Raw genomic sequence first — 18,029 nt, 5'->3', positions numbered from 1 at the left:
AAAGACACCATGAAAGACCATTTCTCATCTGAAATGTAGGATTAACTCAAATGTCAATATGTAAAAACTAACATTATCATGTTAGATGTTTTAGAAAGTTCTACTTTTACTTGTATTGTAAATCAGGAGACATTTGTTTTCTGGTTAATTAATGTAGTTTGCTGCTATAATGCCATGTGGGTTCCTCATGTGAGGACCCTCCTCCCCTAAGTAACATTACACAAACTTGTTCTGATCATACCTGTAGTTTCCCTGTATATATTATGTGTATATAAAAAATATGTGTATATATATATATATATATATATATATATATAAAACATAAACATTTATGAGAAACATCTACCTTTACCAAGAAGGATGTGATAATGGTAGATGAATATTGGGTTGCAGGGCAAACGTTTAATCTCCAGGTAGCTGGGGCGGACTGAGGCCATCCAGGGCCCCGGCAACAAAAAGTGATGGGCCCCTTGTGGTGATGCCCCTCCCTTACCCACACCTTTTCTTGGTTAAGCTCCTTCCTTGTGGTTACACCCCTTCATATTTATTTTTTAGTATTCTTAGTAATAAAAAAGATACATTTTAACATGTGTAAACTATTTTTAATATAAATATGATTAATATTAAATAATATCCACAGCAATTGAAAAATACAAGTAATTCTAATCATAAATATATAAATAGAGAAAATCAATCTGAAAAATATAGTAGTATGGAAGTGAATATACCGTATTTGGTCGATTATAATACAAGGGTTTTTTAGAGGAAATACTCTGAAAAATAAACATCGTCTTATATTCGAGGTCGTCTTCCAAATAGACCTCAAATAGAGGTCTGACTACAAGACTAAGATCCAGATCTCCCGCAGCACAGCAGGGGACCCAGATCCTCCTCTCTGGCAGCCAGTGGTCGTCTGTGCGATGCGTGCAGACAACCTCCGCTGCTGCCGGCACTTCCTCTGGGGCTTCTGTGACGGAGCGCCGGCATTGCATGACCTTCCGGTGCCCATTCATAGAAGCCCCGGCGGAAGTGCCGGCAGCAGTAGGGGAGGTTGTCTACATGCATCAACTAAACACCAAGGAATCTGAAGCACGAGGGACAAGTCTAGGGAAGCACTGGTAAATTGGGGGAGGCAGAGTGGCATATAGGGGGTTAAAATGAATATTAGGGAGGCAGAGTGGCATATAGGGGTTAAAATGCATATCAGGGAGGCAGAGTGGCATATAGGGGTTAAAAGGAATATCAGGGAGACAGAGTGGCATATAGGGGTGTATAAGGCATATCTGGGGCAGAGTGGCAAATAGGGGGTCAAGAGGCATATCTGGGAGTGGCATATAGGGGGGTATAAGGCATTTTTTGGGGGCAGATGTGCATAACTGGGGGGGCAGGTTGGCAAATAAAAGGAAATAAAAACAAAAAATGCATTTTTCTCAAACATAGTTTTTATTAAATAGAAAAAATAGTTTACATGTGAATAAATATTTACTAGTAAAACTTTTTATATTCAGGCTTTTTCTTTTTTTCCTAAATTAATATTCAAATTTTGGGGGGTCGTCTTATAATCGAGCAAATACGGTATTTACTATTACTGCCATCACTATATACTGTGCCAGGCATTGACGGTGATACAGCATAACTGTAATCACTATATACTGTGCCAAACATTGACGATGGGACAGCATAACTGCCATCACTTTACACTGAACCAGACATTGGCGATGGTGCAGCATAACTGCCATCACTATACATTGCACCAGACATTGACGGTGGTACAGCATAACTGCCATCACTTTATACTGAGCCAAACATTGACGTGGTGCAGCATAACTGCCATCATTTTACACTGAGCCTGACATTGATAGTGGTACAGCATAACTGCCATCACTATATATTGTGCCAGACACTGAATGTGGTACTGCATAACTGCCATTACTATATACTGTGCCAGACATTGACGGTGGTACAGCATAACTGACCACAATCAGCGCCTGGCTCAGTATGTAGTGATAAGAGTTAAGGTGCACTGTACATCTCAACCCCCATCACTTTATGCTGAGCCAGACACTGATGGTGGTACACAATAACTCCCATCAGGGATCAGATCCGGCAGCTTTAGGTTACTGTGCGAACAGCCTCGGTTTCAACGTGACGCAACATGACCTCAATATGCTCCTGTCATCCATGTTGATTCTAAATTGTCCAAAAAGGGCCCTTCTGACGTGGACTGACCAGATCCAAGGCGGAAGGGCCCTTTTTGGACAATTTTGAACAGACACGGGGAGACAGGAACACTTGGTCACAAGGATCAGCCTGGACCCCTGTAGTTATGCCACTCTTTGGGCCGGTTAGAGGGAGATCATGGCCACTCTGTGGGCCAGTTAAGGGGACATCATGGATGATCTATGCTCCTGCAGACCCCACCCGACCCTGCTCTTTGTGACTGAGGAGATTTCACTGTTGTTCTGGCAATGTCCTTTTGCAAAGGTTTTGTTTGAATCTCTGGAAAATGCCATCAAACACTCAGTGGAGGCGGATTTCCTATCTTACCATCTATCCTGTAAGTGCTTTTTCAAGGCACTCACATAAGGGGACCCATGTGCATACTGTGTTGTGTTAAGGATGTTTTGAGACAGGCTAACCATTTCCTAAAGATTATTCCATCCTCAACTGTCTTAAGGAGGATTTATTCCCAGACTTCACTCTTCTGGCTCCCGTCAGCCCATGGATAATTATCTTAACCATTTCCCCATCCCCTGCTTTCCACATCTTCAGGTGTCATCCTGCCATAATGCTGCTGTCTTTGCACCCCTTGAACTACTGTTTTTGCTCTTGTGTCATGATTATTGTTGCTTTTTTGTTGCACTTCAATGTATGTCCTGGCACGGTACATTACTAGCAAACATTTAATGTTTTAGATGCAAAAAAAAAAACACATTAAGATCTGTTTACTTGAACTGTTACTGTGCCGTAAATACATCTTTGGACAAAACTTAAACTTGGATGGAGGTGTAAACTGTAAATGAGATGTGTTAATACTCTTCACAATCTTGGTGTTTGTAACATCTCCTGTTCACATCTTACCTTTCTGATCAGTGTCTCCCTCTCCAGTAACACTTTTCCTTCGATTCCTCTCAGTCTGGGTACCCCAAGGCTCAGTTCTCACTTTATACTATCTTACTTGGCAAACTAATCTTAACCTTTGGGTTTCACCTGTATGCTGATGATACCTAGATCTACCTATCCTCTCCTGATCTCTCTCCCTCTCTTTTAGATCATGTAACTACCTGCCTTGACCTTGTACCTAATTGGATATCTCTGCATGTTTCCTGGAACTCAACTCTCCAAAACCGAACTTCTTCTCATCTTCCCTCCCTCTAATGCTAACATGCCCTCAACAGTTTGATGTTAATCATCTCCCTGTCCCCTCACGGTCACTGCCCTGGTGTCACCTTGACTGCGACCTCTCATTCACCCCCAACATTCATTCTGTCTCAAAATGTGCTGTCTCCATTTTAAAAACATTGCCCACATTTGTCCCTTCCTAACACAAGATGCCACTTAGGCTCTTGTCCATGCCCTAATTATCTCCCACCTTGATTATTGTAACCCTGTCTTAACTGTTCTCCCTTATACGCAGGGCCGGCCGAAGACTTAACGCCGCCTGGGGCGAAGTTTAAAACGCCGCCCCCCCGGTACTTACCTTTAAACAGTCCTGCGGCGAGTCTCCCTGCTCTGCCACGGTGCCGGCTTGTAATGCTGAGCGCCGGAAATTGACGTCACTTCCGGCGCTCTGCATTACAAGCCGGCACCGGGACCGAACAGGGAGACTCGCCGCAGAGGAGAGAGAGAGAGGGGCGCCGAGCGGGTAAGCGAAAACCACTCGGTGCCCCTCTCTCTCTCCTCCGCTTCAAAAAAAAAACCAAAAAAAAAGCGCTTGGGGCGGCAAAGTGCCGCCCCTTCTAAAGTGCCGCCTGGGGCAATTGCCCCAGTCTGCCCCATTATAGGGCCGGCCCTGCTTATCCGTGTCTCGCCCCTCTACAATTCACCATGTACTGCCCATTGCTTTACTAACACCTCTCCGCTCTATCAGTCTCTTCACTGGATGCTTGTGCACCTCAGAATCCATTTCAAAATCCTGACTCTTATTTTCAAAGCGCTTCATAGTGGTTCCTCTACTTACATCTCATTACTCATCTCTAAACACACATGCGCTCATCCAGTGATCTCCGTCTGTCCTCTCCTCTGGTTTCTAGTTTTCATACACACTTGCAGGATTTCTCAAGGGCTATCTCTATTCTCTGGAATGCCCTCCCCTAGACTATTCTGTCTTTCCCCCTGCCTTCGGAAATCTCTCATGACTTACTTCTTTAAGGACACGTATGAACTTGCACATTATGCCCTTCCTCCCATGTTCCTTAGTTCATCGTTCCTAGTCCCCCCGGTCTGTCCCTAACGGTGGCACATTTACTTCTTGTGTAATACATCCTAATGTACTAATGTAATACTAATGTACTACTTACTGTGCTGCAATCAAGCTGAACAGAGTTTCACAATTAAGTAAGGTAGGTAAAAGTAGTTTTTAATTAAAGGCCCACCTAACAGCACAAAAGCAGTCCCAGACTATCTTCTTCATATCCTAATTCCGGTATGCCCTGCTCACTCGGGAAGGGGCAGCTTGGTGAAGGAGGTGAAGGAGGACAAAACCAAATTTTTTTGTATGGAGGAGTGGGGCTCATCTGAAGGCTCTTATTCGGATCCCACAAACTAGCCCTTTCGCCTATTTGGATTGCAATTTCATTCATATCAAATTGTACAGCAAATATTGACATTGTGTCAAATTTGGTTGCAGCCTTCATATTTTGGTAGCCATTTGAAATGAAATAGGGCTTTGTGACTGAGTAAGTCATGATGTTAAAATATAACTAATGCAAATTTGGTGTCAGTTATAAGACAAATAGACATCCTGTGTGTATACCTGCAACTCATTTCTCCCCCACTTGCGTCTAGCAAGAATACTTAAGAGTTTGTAAGACTGAGCTGGCATATGCATCTCCATATTTGGTTGGGTTTGTAGATTACCTTCCTTTGAGTAGTCAAGGAACTAAAACTTTACTGTGTGGGTGGTAGATAATCAGAACAGCCTGCCAGAAGAAGTGGTAGAGGTTAATACAATGAGCTAAAACAAGAATGGGATAGGCTATCCTGAAAGACAAGACCAAGGACTAATTAAAGTCTGGGTCTTTGCAGCCATCAAAATTGGCAGACTAGATGGCCAGATAAGTTGTTAGCAGCTTTCATATTCTGTGTTTCTGTGCTTTATGATCAAAGTAAAAAATAGAGCCTTTTTACTTTGTTTAATTTTGGAAATTGAGAAAATGTAAATCAACTTTTTTTTAAAAAAAAATGTAATCGGTAGCTAATTGTTTACTAGTCATAAATAATGATATAGAACTTCAACATGCCTTTTTGATCTTTTCTAATTCAGATGTCTTTTCACTTCAAAAGAAGAAAAGCTCATGTCTCCTACTAATATTATATGGCTTTTATCCTGGGCAGCTATTATACTCGGAAAAAGTCCAGAGTCACACAGCCAGAGTAAATGTGCTGTTTTTAAGATATGAGGATTAATGTAGCATATAGGACACGTAGTATCAAGACAGACTAATTGTCAAAAAAATGTTTATCTTGGCAAAGCTGTCAGTGCTGCAAAAAAACACATTAAGATCTGTTTACTTGAAGGGATGATGTTGTAATTTTTGTAACTGTGCCCGTAAATACATCTTTGGACAAGACTATTAAACTTGGATAGAGTTGTAAACTGTAAATGAGATGTGTTGATAACTGTAAGTAAATATATCATTTGGTAAAGTGGATTGTGTTATATTAGAAAAAAAACATAACTTTTTGGTATCATTATAGGCAAATATATGGTAAACATCAGAGTCAGGGCTCGGATAAGCAGGTCAGGTAGGAGTTCAGTTGCAGGGGATACCAGAGGCTCAGTTTGTACCACACCAATAGTAATTCGATATGGTCTGTATTGGAGATGCTGGCAAGACAGGCAAGTACAGGCTGTAAGTCTCTTGATGGGGTGCTGTGGCTGGAATGTTTACGCGGCAGGAACACTCGGCTGGGGGACAGGGGCCTCGGACACTCAGCTGGAAGGTCCTCAGACAGGGAACCGGACACACAGCAGGGAGCCCTCAGACAGGGAACCGGACACACGGCAGGGAGCCTTCAGGTAGGGCACACGACAGGGATCCTGACACACGGCAGGGAGCCCTCATGCAGGGCACGCGACACACGGCAAGGAGCCGTTATGGAGGGCACACGGCAGGGTGCCTTCGGGCAGAGCAGACATAGTCAGGCAGGCCGGGTCAGAACCAGAAGGACGGTATCAAAGCCAAATCAGAAACCAGGAGGAGAGTCAGAACAAGCTGTGTCAACACGAGCAGTGGAAGAGCCAAATCAGGAACCAAGGGACCAAGTCAGAAGCAAGCCAGGTTACAACGGGATAATCCAAAACAGAATGCTGCTAGCAGGAGAACAGGGCCAGATAAACTGCAATGCAAAGGCCCTGAATGGAGGCGGAAGCAGGTATTTAAGGGGGAGGGTTACACCAAGGTGAGCAGATGCAGCTGGTCAGGTTGTTAGCATACAGGGCACTGTGTTCTGACAGATGCCCTCTAGAGGCTACAGCGGATATGACACCTAAACACAAATAGAGTCTGGGCTAACATGGTGGAACCCTTACAATTAGTAAATAAAAGATACTGGGGTCAACATTTAGAAAATATAAAATCCAGTATATATATATATATATATATATATATATATATATACTTAATATACATCAGAATAAGCAGTAGCATACCTAGTGTGGGGGGGGGGAGGCGGTCCACCTTCCGCGCTCACTGCACCGGAAGGAGACTTAATAAGAGGAGCCTGGAGGAAGAACGAAGAGGAGGAGTAGGAAAAGGAGCTGTAGCGGGGAAAGTGTTAGTGAGGAAAGGTAGGAAAACATTCAGTGCGAGTGAGAGTGGATCAGTGAATGTGGATTAGTAAATGTGGATTAGTAAGTGTCTGAGAGTGATGAGTGTTATGCTGTAGCCTGTGTGTGTGTGTGTGGGGGGGGTGCCACATACAGGATCCGCCCCAGGTGCCAAATACTCTAGGTATGCCCCTGAGTATAAGCAGACGATAGATAGACTTAACCCATGGGAAAGGAGACTTTCAAACAGTTCATTGTCAAATGACCTGCTCAAGGCAATGGAACACAGTAGGTACTGAATCTGCAGGATATCTCTTATGTTGTTTTGTCTTATGTTTTTTTGTATGTAAAATAATTTATTCTCTTTAAAAAAAAAAAAAATTAAAAAATGTTTTCTTTTGTATGGCAAATCTTAGTCAACAATTAAAATAAATAAACTTAACATTATTATGCCTTTTAAGTTCACTCTTATATATATATATATTATATTATATAATATTATATTATATATTGGGTTGGCTTTTCCTATTTATTATTTATTGTACATAAATCCCAGGCATATCTTATTGTATATGAGGTTGCATCTTGAAAAGATTTATTATTTCATATATTAGAAAGTAGCTAGTTCTAGCCTGTTTCAGATGTGCTGCAAAGTAAAAGGTCAGCGTCAATGGCTTTTGTTACACTATGTCCTTGGAATAAAAGATCAGGGGTGTACAGAAGCGGATTGGAAATGAAAAGCTCAGCTACTGTCAATATAGAATTATTTTCAAGTGAAGAGATCATTCATACTACAAATGTAGTAATGATCATCATTTCTCCAAAAAAAAAAAAGACAGAAGGGGGGGTATATTATTCACAGGCGGAAAAATAAGATCTGATGTTATATGTGAATCGGTTTCCATGTGTGTTAAAATCTACAGTATTACTAGACTTGTGCATTTGTTTTCGCACAATAAACTTTATCTTTAACAAAAAACTGTCTGTTTTGTGCGTTTGTACGAATCAACGAAAACGAGGCCCATCTCAGATGAAATTGCAGAAAACGAATGGCAAAAATGGCGAAACTTTGTAATATTACATCCATTTGGCGCCATGTGTAGCCGCCATTACAAGCATTTCTGGCGCCATTACAAGATGTTTTGACGCTTGTTGACTAGGTTAAGTTGGAGAGACTTTGTGTAGGAGGGTGCATATCAATGACTGATAGGTAGAAGAAGCCAAAAAATCCTTCTATCATATCATCTATTATTTGTCATTAATAAATATTGGTGACAATAAATACTTGTTGAGTGTATAATATGTATAATATATAATATTGGGGAAATTCAGTCTTTCTCCACGGGGCTTCATGTTCCTGTCACCTGCCTGCCCAGGCCCAGTGTCCTACTACTACTACTACTGCTACAACACAGGCCTCCATTTATTTTACAGCTCCTTGGGCCAGTCAACTAATCAGGAAAGCAAGACAATGCCCAAAAATCTGCACAGTTGGGAAGTATAGGGTACGCTACCTGGAGCTCTTAGGCGTTGTGGAGGGGTGGAGCTAGCCATGTGTAGGGGTAGGGCTACCCCAGACAATCTTTAGTAAGTGATAATTCAATGTGGCCCAATATCAAACCACTGCCCTGTACATATATGTGCATTCTAATTTTGTGTGTTCATGTATATTGGTGTAATAGTAAAAGGAAGCAGCATCTATATAGCAGCTTATATAAATTAATTTGGAGGGATCCCATTGTAACAGTGTTTTCCCTACATATTATTAACCAGCACAGCTGTGTGATGTAAACCTGAGTAACTAGTTTCCTTCAGTGAGTTACTGGCCTATGTGATCACCCTACTTGTTTTAGGGGACCCTATCTGATCTTGATCTGCTCTTGAGTGTCAGAGGATTGTTTGGTGGCAGAAGGTATTTACAAACCCGAATCCAGCATGCCTGTACCCAGGGCCGGCCGAAGACTTAACGCCGCCTGGGGCGAAGTTTAAGATAACGCCCCCCCCGGCGTCGGGGGGGGCGTCATTTTAAACTTCGCTGACGCCATTATCTACCCCCCCCGGTACTTACCTTTAAACAGTCCTGCGGCGAGTCTCCCTGCTCTGCCACGGTGCCGGCTTGTAATGCTGAGCGCCGGAAATTCACGTCACTTCCGGCGCTCTGCATTACAAGCCGGCACCGAGACCGAACAGGGAGACTCGCTGCAGAGGAGAGAGAGAGGGGCGCCGAGCGGGTAAGCGAAAACCACTTGGTGACCCTCTCTCTCTCCTCCGCTTAAAAAAAACAAAAAAAAAAACGCTTGGGGCGGCAAAGTGCCGTCCCTTCTAAAGTGCCGCCTGGGGCAATTGCCCCAGTCGGCTCCATTGTAGGGCGGCCCTGCCTGTACCCTCTCCAAGGTTTCAGCTGGGAAATATAATTCCCAGAAGCCAACATACCAGGTCCGGCACCATTAAGGAGCTATATACAAAAATTTAAAAATGGGCCTTAAAGGTAATAGCAAGTGGAGAAAACTATTTTTAGTTGTAGTATTTGTATTGTTTTCCTGGTAATGGAGTAAACATCCCATATCCAGGGGCCAGTCTTAGTACCGGGCGGTTTAGTCAGCTGCCTGGGACACCTTAACTAGTGGGGTACTAGTGGGGTACTGGCCGATTTGCCTGGCCAGTTGGGGAGATCCCTCTAATCAGTCAAATATTAACGGAGCACAAGGTCTGTCTGCTTCAGAGCTCCCTGTGTAATGGCAATTGATGTCGAACACCAGTATATGATGTCATATCCTGGCACTCAGCACTAAAGCCATACCAAACAGGAGGGAACACTGAAGCAGAAATCTGAAGGGACATACCACACACCCGCTTCCAAGAAAAAAGAAGAGGTAGATTGGTAAGAGATGTGAGAAAGAAGGGAAAGTGATAGTGAGAAAGGGGGGAAATAAAGAGAAATTAGAGAGAAAATTAGGATAGCTATAGAGAGAGCGAGAAAAGAATGCGGCTAGTGCCTTCATTCAGAAGGGAAAAATGTTTAGTTAGTGCTCTGGTGAGGGATAATTATTTATTTTTGTTTAATTTAATTTGAGCTTTTAATAAAAATACATAAAATAGTTAAGGAGTTGGACATGTGTGTCCCTTGAAGACTATATTAAGATGATACCTAAATCTTGGAAAATTATTACATTATATGTGTTTATGCTATTGTTAAGGTCCGATATTGTTAATGTCACTGTTATTGTGTGTTTGTATTCTTTCTGTTTGTAAATAATGCTAAAGAACCTGATGAACAGAGTGTACCGATGAGCAGAATGAGAGCCATAGTACGAAGGAAACAAGGTACGAAGAGAAGCAGACAAACCCATAAACAATGCACATGAAATCATGTCAGGATCAATGCTCCAGGTAGGGAAGATGAGAGCATAAAGGCCCGTGGTTACTAGATGAGCCACAAGCTGTTTAAAGAAACCAGGACAAGGATGACATGTAACATCGAGAGACAGGGTTTCATCATGTCTACTATGTGCTATATAAACTAATAGATAGATAGGAGGTTATTATATAAAAAGCAATTCTGTAGCGCAGAATTCTGGTGCAAAATGCTGATTCTCAAAAATGCTCTATATACATAAATACCTTATATTATTTAATGCTATATTATCTTGACACATCTTCCAACAGTAGGTATACAAATGGTGAAAATGTATAGATAGATGATAGATAAACTGTTGTTCCTCTGACTAGTAGCGAGATGTATAACAGCTAAAGAGCAGGACAGCTCAAGGCCTCTTCTTTAGCAGTAATTGATCTTGATAAGCAGGATCAAAAGCATGTCATAGTTGAGGCTCTAATTCAGTGTCAATGGCTTTTTCCCCCATTGTGGCTCTAACAGCTATTGTTAAAGTGAGATGTGAACCTCTTTTAGATTTCTCAAAAGAAAGGCCACAAGAATAGGAAATTTACTGTAAAATATCCAGCTTCATGCAATCAGCCACTAACTGAAATAGTAAATGCTTTGCAGTTGTGGAACTGCAACTGTGTAATAGTGTCTCTCCATTCTTTAAAGAAATATCTACATTATTAATGCAAAAACACACTTTTATGCATTAATATTTAAGTATTATTCTAAATCATTTGAACTGCCGCATTATTCTTTACTGTATTATGTTGTTGAGTGAAAATACTACAAGATTTACCATTTAGCCCTTCAAAAAATAGTAATTTAATTTTAGCTTAGGAAAGTAAACATTGTACAAAGCATTTTGTGTTTATTATTGATGAGTAAATACAGTATATTGTGGAGATTGTCTAAGTAGCCAAAGAAACGGCAATACAAAGAGATGAGATCTGTCAGGAACAATATTCACAATTGGCTACTTTAACACAATCCATGCATCACACCATTCAAGTGTCTGAAAAAGTAAGCAGAGAGGTCATTCACTGGTCATACCTCGGAGTATTGTGTACAATTCTGGATACTCCATCTCCAGAAGGATATTGGCACACTGGAGATAGTACACAGGAGAGCTGCTAAAATGGTGAATGATTTGCAGGATAAAAGTTATTAGGAAAGACACAGGGACTTAGGGATCTTAATATTCAAAGCAATTAGTCAAAAGAAAGCCAAATTAGAAAGCAAAAGCAAATCAAGGGAAAAGTGTGTGTGAGGGGAGATGAAGGGAATCCTTCAATAATGATTTATGCTACTTAAATGTAATTCATTCTCTGAAAATCAGCCTTAAATTTAGTAAATACGAGTTCTTCCTAGTGTCCATAAGGAAATGATATTTATTTTGATCTGTATGGCCAAACAAGTGATATGGATGCCCCTTCAACGTGTCAAGAGCGCTACCTCTCCTGGGGGTATGACTGTTATCAGAGGAAAGTGGTAAGGCTAGTACCAGTAGAGAAGTGGGCATAGAGTTGGCATGAGTGGGAGGAACCTTGGCGGGACAAATCCAAATGCTGGTCTCCGTCCGGAGACTAAAGATAATCATCTTAGAGCCCTTGGACGCAACACTTTACCTGTAGACTCTGCATCTATCCCAACAAGTTCCCAGGTATGTTTATGTCAACTTCCACAGAGCACAACCAGTTGCCAAAAGCTCCTACTTTAAATAAAAAAATCATTTTATCAGTTTCTATGTACATTTACCATGTAAACTAAGGATCTTATTGAAGGACGTTTATATTTAACTATGCAAAAAAAACTCACAGTAGCTCGGATCCCAGAGAAAACAGAATATCTCAACAAAAAAAACTCTCTTGATAAGACCGGACTGGATGACCCCCTCGGGGACACGAGTGGACATAGGCGAAAGGACAAAAATAGTGTAATACTGTCTCTTCTGTATACAATTTATTATGAATAAACTCACAAACAAGCATGCACTGACGGCCAGCTCAAGTGCAATATGTGCATTGATAAAATTGGGGTTACCGGGCACCTCCGTAAAATAAAGTGCTCTTCTGGAAATAGTGTAGTACCAGGTGCTTAAGCGCTCCCCTCTGTTCCAGAGCGCGGTGAATAGGTGTGGTAAGTCACTGTTTTTGAGACTCTCCTCCCGGTAACGCCGTTGATGTTAATAAATAATAATTTAATAATCAATACATACATTGGTGTGGTCTCCGCCCTACGCGTTTCGTTAAAACTTAACTTCCTCAGGGGCTCTATGGAACAACACCACACCGGTGTTGAGGAGAGTATTTTGTTTCAGTCTATTTCTTTTTATAAGTACAAGGGACATTGCAGGTTTAGCCTGTGAACTAGACTCAGCTGCCCTTAATTCAACTTTTCAACATTATAATCTCAGACATTCTTTATGCTATCCTACAAAGACTTTTCATTGCAGTGGATTGCAAGGTCATTTTTGTAGTCAGAATGGACATACTGATTCCCATGAATCAATCTGTATTAACATATGATGGTCGAAAAGTGTTTCACCTCAGAGACATCCTTAAACATATTAATGTATTTTTTACAGGTTTTGGTTATGGGTTATTCCAGAGTTCAATAGTTAAATTGATAATATAATTGCAATTTAAATACACTTCAATAGGTCATAATCACTTAAGATAAAAAGTACCCATAAAGTCACTACCATCCCATTAATTTTAAGTAATTGAGAGTGTATAAGATAATAATGATAATTATGGTAATAAACCCAAATGTATACCTATCATTTTAATAAAGCATCTTTGAGTATCACGCCATTGAATAAAAATATTAATTTGCTTGACCTTATTTTAAAATATGTAATAATTCATGCCAATCTCTGTCAAAAATGAAGTGAACTCCAACCAAAAGGGGTTACGTTAATGCGAAAACAAGTGAATGGAAGGGGGTTGTCTCTAAACATGAATCAGTTTAACTTCTAATTCTGTAAAATATTGCGGAAGTAGTAAAAATATTGTATGAACTTATACTTTCTGTTAAAAATAACATTTCACCCTTGAAGACTGGCTGCACAGCGGAAAGTCTGTTCTCTAGTGATTGATGATCCAATAGCGGTATGCTCATCCAATTCTGAGCACAAGACGTTTGGGTTTTATACTGTACCTAGCCTGTTGTTTGATAGCAGTCTGTTGAGATTATGGGTCTATAATATAGCTTTGCCCTTAGTCATGCCCCATAACTTCCAACCTGCTTAAGATTTTTTCTAAGTGCCAAACACAGACTATTTTTTTTGTTTACTTTAATGCCAGTTGTTGAGTATTTACTACTTCTTGCATTTTATGCAGAGCCTGAACTGAACTTTTTTTTTGTAATTTTTATAGTTTGGTAAAACCATTGTATTGTTCATTTAAAAGTTATTGAGAATTGTGTATTTTCTAAAGAGAAACCTTTTCACTGACATGCTGGCAAACAATTTCCACATATTGTTTCTGATGTAATCCGGAGACTTAAGGCAGCTCTGTGTCATACATTTTACTTCATCCATCTATATATATATATATATATATATATATATTCAATAATTGCCTTTTGGATTTGAAATGTGACTGCAAACAATATATTTGTTTTATATAAAACGTTATAGGACTTCTTGTAGGACTTCGAAACATGTATTATTTAGTATGATACCAAATAATATATGTTTCCAAGTGCTCAGAAATTTGTTCCAAACTGTCTAATTTGTTCATATCTCCCACAGGGGTGGGCTGCCCTGGTGGGGGGGATTGCTCATCCAAAATGGTTGGAATGTACCAGGGTCATATAATGCAATGTTATGTGACCATGCTGTAAAAGTGACGCTTTCTGAAGATATCAATAACAATAATTCATGAAATATAACAAAATAAATCCAAAAGCATTCTTTTTTTACTTTGCAACAGTGATGGAATTTTATTACGATTTGTCTTTGTCCATTCATAGCTGGTACCATTAAAAGCTGTTTTGGTGCTATTTGATGAGGTAAAGTGGGAAGGGACTGTGTGTAGGACGGTACATATCAATGATGGATAGGTAGAAGTAGCCGTTGGAGCCCACTTTGGACAGATACCTTTTGCACAGCTCAGGCACTAGATATATAAGTGTGCTGACGCCATTTAAACTTGTCAGTAGCAGCAGTTACAGAATGATGGGAGTGTGAGACAGTGACAGCTTAGCAGAGGCTGAGTTTGGTGCTCATTGATCAATACTGTTATTAATAAAGTAATAATAACAGAAAATGTACTGGTGTGGGGTGGATTTGAGAAGCTGTAGTGTATATATATAATTTATAAATACCACTTACAGGGACTGCATCAGGTATTTTTTCCCCATTTTTTTAGGGCAAAACATCTAGTTTTTGGTCAACACAAATAATATATTTGTGACACAATTAGGCATTAGCCCATTTACGCTACCAGCCAAACCTCTTTGCGGATAATCATAGATTATTTGCCATCTTTATTGACAAATATTGGTGACAAAACCAGGCATTGTACAGTGTGACCTTAAGGTTTTTGATATTTAAAACATGTTCCTAAGTAGTTTAAGACAATTGCCCATTTACGCTACTAGCCAAACCTCTAATTTGTGGACAAAAAAATATTATCTTTCTATCGTATCATATATTATTCTTCATTGATCAATACATATTAGTGACAAAACCAGGCATTATAATATGTGTAATATATAATATTGGGGAAATGTTTGTGTTTAGCATCTACCAGTGCCTGTCTGCCCAGGCCCAGTACTACTATTACTACTGCTACTACTCCTCTCTCATCATCCTTACTCTGGTGGATCACTTCTTATTTCTAATATGAGGGGGGATTCAGTCTTTCTGCCAGTACCTGCCCTGCTCTGGCTCTGCAGCTCAATTTCCTTCCTTACTCAGAGGGATAATTGTTTTTCTAATTTGGGTACAAATTGAATCCTATAGCATTCTGTCTGTTGGGTTTGTGTATCCATTGGTTACGTGCTGCTGTGGCCAAGGGTGGATCTCTTCTTTAACCTTGAGATGGTGCTGCTGTAGCTGAAAGATGAGCCCAGAAGGTGTCAAGGACCTCTCCCTTTGGGAATACCCCCTGAATGTCATTCCCAAATCAAAAACTGTCCCCCAATTTCTTCTGAGAAGAATGGCCAGGAAACAAAATTAATTGCCCAAAAACATGCGGTAAAAACTAAATGCGCAATTCTAGTAGTGAGTTTCAAACCAAACCTTTTCCCACTGCTACGTTGTTACATCTACAATACATGATTATATTCCACAATATTCTACAATGCTGTACCCCTAATTTCATAGAAGGGGGCTGCCATTTGAAGATTTTCTTATTAATCATGTACTTCAGTCCCACAGAGATTCACACACTGCCATTCTCAAATTGTTGTCCTGATATAGACCTGGTCTGTCGTACAAAAGTTACAAATTATTTTCATATGCAAATTCTTTTCTCACATGAAGTTACACCTCAGTTAAATGAGTTAATTTCCTTTATCCAATTTTGAGTCTCTGTGCAAACTACTTTGCAACGCGAAATGCAATTCATTGGCAAACAGGAGAAAGACTTTCAGGTATTAAATTACACAAATGATATTGGGTTGGCACCTGAAGGAGACCACCGGCTATATATTCATAATGCAATGAAAAAAGTTGATATACATAAATATATATGTAAACATACAAACATCTTTCTTCTTTTCCCTCTGCTCAGTCTGTCTTTCTTTCCCACCTCTTCTCTCACTTTCTATTTTCACCCCAGATCTCTCCCCTTCTTTTTTCTATTTGTCTTGTTTTTCCTCTACCGTCAATGCTATCTCTCTCCTCCTTCTTTTCTTTGCCATTTTCCTCTTGCCATATTCTCCTCTCTCATGCCCACTTATTTACTCTCTCATTCCCTCCTTTCTTCTGTCTCTTACTCTCACTCCTCTAATTCTCTCTCCTCCCCTTCATTTCCCTACCTATCTCTAAACATGACAACATGCCCGTCTTCCCGATAACTTACTGATGTCAGCCCCCACAACATGCCACCAATGTTACCTGCCATACCTAGAAAATGTAAAGGGGATAACACTGGTAACTGCTTGTCACCATGGGACCTGAAACACTGAGCAGACACACACAAATCATAGTGCAGCAAGTGCCTCCTTTAAGCCATGCCCATTGTGAACAACATTTCCAATAGTGAATTTTTATTCTAAGGATATTCAATCTCTCTCCCTCTACTTGTCTGTCTTCCCTGTTCTCATAGGGATGTAATTATTATTATTATTCTATTATATGATGTGGGGATGTATTATGATAGCATGTTACCACTCATTAGAACAGGCATGTTGCCCAGTGAACAGCAAACCTGCATTTATGGTATTATTATGGGACATAACCTACAAGATAACTAGAGTGAAATAATAACCACCTTTAAGTTATTTACTTATTTTCATATATTTAATATACAGTATAGTATGAAAAAATCACAGTACATGTAATCAAAGCTTTTTGTTGTAATTTATTTTTAACATCTGTTTCTTTTGTAATATTTCTTATGCATCACCCTTAAATAAATAGCTAAATACTCTTACACACTCTTATAAGTCTGAGCATCTGGCCATCTAGTTTTAGACTATGGCTCACTATCATGGCATTTCCATGTATGTATCGTAATGATTTTTCTAATATAGTTGTTCTCTTTTCCTCCTAAAGGTAAACATGTTTGTGGTAATATTTCATTTTCTCCAAACCTCACAATATTCCAGTAGTCTTTCTATGGATCCATATGAGAATTTCTATAACCTTCTGGAGACTGGGTCTCCACTGCTGTACACTACACTCAAGGTTAGGTCTCACCAAAGTGCTTTATTTATATATTTATATATTAAGGGTGCTATGCTGATTGCAACAACAGAAGGGTCAATTTGGGACTTATGATTTCTAAGGACCTAAAGGTAAGCACAGGTGGAAAATGCAAATAGGGTGTTGAGTTGTATACCTGAAGGCGTTAATAGCTGACAGTGGGATGTGGTTATGCCACAATCTCTGGTCAGAACTCCCCAAGAGTACAATTTTAGACACCCCACCTCAACATGTGTAGCTAAATGAAGAAAGAAGATTTAATAGCATCATTTAAATGCATATATGGATTTAATAAAGTACAGGAGGGAAGTATATTTTAAAGAAGGACAAGTAATATGATGTTGGTGTAGCTTCCCATAAAGAGCGTATACATGTTTTAACTCCACAATGCATAAAGATAGGCAGCTCTCATCTTCAAGAAAAAAATAAGTTGGCCTTGAATAATGCTTGATGAAACAGGTGACTATAACAATGAAATCTAGGCACCTCTGTGTACCTCTTCTTTTAATTTAAGAAATCATATATTTTCATAATTTATCATTATCAATGTAGCCCCCACCCCACACATAGGCGTTTGTAACAATATTCATCATGAGAAAAATCACAAGGGGATGAATTTCATTAAACTGCATTAATTATTAAAATCAAAGTGATTATAACTGGTAATATATTTTAATAGACTTGTTTAATCATTCTTCTGCAACAGCATAGATCATTTTGAATTCTTATATGAAATTTAAACAGAACCTAGTTTAATCCAATGGCATTAGCTAAGC

At 39.8% G+C, this 18,029-nt stretch overlaps 1 protein-coding gene across 1 annotated transcript in view; it reads right to left on the bottom strand.

The window, feature by feature from the left end:
* CNTNAP2 (contactin associated protein 2) overlaps positions 1–18,029 on the bottom strand; it is a 650,026-nt gene that overhangs the window by 430,581 nt on the left and 201,416 nt on the right. The gene's annotated exons all lie outside the window — the stretch shown is intronic.

This window comes from Spea bombifrons, chromosome 5 (genome assembly GCF_027358695.1).
Source record: "Spea bombifrons isolate aSpeBom1 chromosome 5, aSpeBom1.2.pri, whole genome shotgun sequence".
Lineage (NCBI taxonomy): Eukaryota > Metazoa > Chordata > Amphibia > Anura > Pelobatidae > Spea > Spea bombifrons.
The sequence above is the reverse complement of the archived record's forward strand: the minus strand, read 5'-3'. Positions and strand labels throughout refer to the sequence as shown.